At 33.9% G+C, this 3,838-nt stretch overlaps 1 pseudogene; it reads left to right on the plus strand.

The window, feature by feature from the left end:
• The first annotated feature begins 461 nt into the window (after positions 1-461).
• LOC128249323 (5.8S ribosomal RNA) lies at positions 462-620 on the plus strand (annotated as a pseudogene).
• The last annotated feature ends 3,218 nt before the right edge of the window (positions 621-3,838 follow it).

The raw sequence follows: 3,838 nt of genomic DNA on the forward strand, positions 1-3,838 counted from the left end.
CTGAATGACAGACGTAAAGTAATGAAATGTTAAGCTAACAGAAAAGAATTTGTATTCATCAATATCAAATATAGTTCGGAAGCTTTTCGCAATATATGTTCCAATTTATTTAGTTATAATTACACCAAGTGTTTGAATGGATAGCATCAACTAATTCCTGTTATTTGTTTTTCTTTGAGATATAATGTTTTATAATAGTAAATCTGAATGTGGTAACATAATGTTCTATAACAGTCAACAAACTTTGGTAGCTTAAATATCAAGCACCAAGAAGAAAGTAACTAACTTATTTAATAAATAAGTGAAAAATATATTCCAAGTTTGCCGCAGACAAAATATGTTGGGAAAAATTTCGTTTGTGGAGAAAGTATTTTTTTACTTTCATAATATGAATAATTAACTGAAGTTTCACGAAGGTTGTGAGGAGCTTCAGCATGACCGCATTCGCATGGTTGAAACGTATAACAGAATGGGGGATCACTCAGCTCGTCCGTCGATGAAAAGCGCGGCTATCCGCGTGAACTGATGCGAATTTCAGGATTCAGTGAACATCGACACCTCGAACGCACATTGCGGCCACGGGATCCCATCGTCCCAGGGCCACATCCGGTCGAGAGTTACTTCTAAGGCGGTGAGCTGCCAGAAACGCTAGCACGCCGGGCGAAACGCTTAGCTGTATTTCGTCTGCAGTTACGTTCTGAGTTCAAATTCCGCCGAGGTCGACTTACCTTTCATCCTTTCGGGGTCGATTAAATAAGTACCAGTTACGCACTGGGGTCGATGTAATCGACTTAATCCGTTTGTCTGTCCTTGTTTGTCCCCTCTGTGTGTAGCCCCTTGTGTGTAGTAAAGAAATAAGATATGAAACGTATAATAGAATAAGAGAATAAGGTTATTGTAATTGAAAGAAAGACATTCTACTCTGTTCAGAGAAGTTTAGAAGTTTGGGAGTAACGCTGGTACTGAAATCTGTGACTGACAAATACGATATGTTGCATGAAATGATGTTATTTCATAAGCAAATAACGCACCAGATAATATTTGATATGCAATGATATCTTGATATACAAATGTCATCTGACAATCAAATAACTTACTACAAACAACATTGTAACTCTTATTAAATAATCCCATTGGTGGCAAATTCATTACCAGTCGAACAACTTTCTCTTTCCTCGAAACCACAACTGCCAAGGTCCGTACACCACTTGAAAACAAATGGTAAAAGGGAGGGTAGAATGGCTTTAATGATACTAAAACTTTATGTATAAAAGTTGACAATAAAGTATAATTACTAAAAGATTCAAGTGAAATATGATGAAATATATAAGGACTGATAATTTGTCATCACGCGCGATTTTTAGGACATTGCAAACTGTTAAACTAGTACCTTTTATCCTGCTCAGAGTAAAAGAAAGCTTTTTATCAGTTATGGTAAATGAGATAACAATAAAAGAAGAAATAAAGCGAAATAATTTGAGGTGGTGATTAAAGAACCAATCAAAATATCAAAGTTAATAAAACTGCCAGTATGAGTCAAGGCATTTATCAATTATAAATTTATAGAGATAAAAATCATTTCATACAAGTAAAAAATGTGAGTAGATATTTCCCACAATGCAAGTGATGACTTATAAAGTAACAACGTTTACTTTAATGAAACACTGTTGAATGTGTATTTCAGAAGAATGTTGCCTTCTGCTCTGATCCATACCACATTAACGAAATCACCACGACTACGCAAGTGACCTAAATACATTAACTTCAGTTAAATACAAGCATATAATCAACAGCTCACTAGACATTCTTCGCATGAAAGATCTTGGTCATGGGTCCGTAATCAGCATGTGAATATTACCCAACAATTTACAGCAGAGTATTATTCCTTACATGGTGAGTACAAAATTGAAACCAGACGACTGAGCGTGTGGCATTAACCTTTGCACTACTGCAGAATGTCCTCATGTATGTATGTGTGTGCGTGTTTGTGTGTGTGTGTGTGTGTGTGTGTGTGTGTGTGTGTCTGTCTGTCTGTCTGTGTGTCTGTGTCTGTGTGTATCTGTGTGTCTGTGTGTGTGTGTATCTGTGTGTCTGTGTGTGTGTGTGTGTGTGTGTGTGTGTATGTGTGTATGTTTGAGTGTGTGTGTGTTTGTGTGTGCCTGTGTACGTGTGTGTTTGTGTGTGTAGTATGTCTCGGACAAAATTATAGAAATATAGAAATTGAATTATTGCTGAGTAAGAAAAATTTCGATTAATTATTTTCCCCATTTCCATTAATGGGGACCACCCCATCAAACTGTATCTTACTTTGTCACATAAACAATTATAATTCACTATAATTCTCATTAAAAATATTCATTAGCCATATCAGCTTTTTGTTCTCTTGTTATTTTACGTGTTTTATTTTCGGAGACTAATACTATTAAGTAAGACACTGCATTAATTTATTTCACAAAATTTCCGAGATTATTAAGTTTAGAAATTTTACTTTTTAATGTACGTTTTAATTAAAATTACACAAAATAATCTAATGTGTTGACGTTCCCAGCGTTCCTCTTTCATTAGCGAGGCTTAAACTTAAACATTTGCATTAATTCCTGCTGTTATATTTTAAAATTCCTACTGGCTTCTATAACTGTTTCACCCACGACATAAATCAGAAGAGGAAATTGTAGGTTAAACCACTGCAAACACACAAGTAACACATAAACACTCACACATACATTGGCATATATCCATATCTTTATATATGCATATATATATATATATATATATATATATATATATATATATATATATATATATATATATATATATATATATATATATACATATATATATAGACACACACACATACACGCATAAATATCTATATATGTGAGTGTGTGTGTCGTGTGTAATTGTGTATACATGTATATATGTATGTATATATATACACATATATGTATATACATATACACATATATATACATATATATATATATATATATATATATATATATATATATGTATATATATATATATATATATATAGAGAGAGAGAGAGAGAGAGAGAGAGTGAGAGAGAGAGAGTTGAATAAGAAATAGAAAGTCCTTGATAAAGTATTATATATTTGCCAAAAATTGTATAGAAAATGGCTTTTCTCATAATTTTTCCACTTTAGTAATTAGATATTTACAAGATATAACATGTTAGGTATCTGAACATGTAATTATTAAAGTGGAAAAATTATCAGAAACCCATTTCTATTCAGTTTTTAAAACACACACGCGCGCACACATGCACCGCACACGCACACATGCACCGCACACGCACACATACACAGGATAAAGACCCCTTTGGGTCATTAATGACCATGGGTTTGTACTCAGAAGGTTCCCCACCGTGGCACATGTCCAGGCAAGGTTGTTTATGGAAGACCAGTAAAAGCTTTCTTTTACTCTGAGCTGGAGATAAGCTACGAATTTCATTGCTTTCAACGTCATCAAAAAGGCGCGTTTTAACCTCAATATTACTTGGTTCTCTCTTTCTAAGTCTACCTAATATGCATGCTGATCTACATCGCTTTGTAGGAAGTCCAAGTATCTTCTAGCTTATAAGAAGATTCTGGGTCATGTAATATCATTAAAAAGTAGAGCAATGCATGCAACGCAAAGCATATTCCTCTTTGTGATAAGACCTGGCATTTTAGCTATTCAAGTCTCTAAGTATGTTTTGGGAAAGCATGCTTAGATACTTGAATTCATTCTTTTTTTTATTTTTAATCAGAACTTACTTTATACAGGAAAATACAATACTTGTGTGTGTGTGTGTGTGTGTGTGTGTGTGTGTGTTAGT

The sequence above is a fragment of the Octopus bimaculoides genome, chromosome 13 (genome assembly GCF_046866305.1).
Source record: "Octopus bimaculoides isolate indiv1 chromosome 13, ASM4686630v1, whole genome shotgun sequence".
In the NCBI taxonomy this organism is placed as follows: domain Eukaryota; kingdom Metazoa; phylum Mollusca; class Cephalopoda; order Octopoda; family Octopodidae; genus Octopus; species Octopus bimaculoides.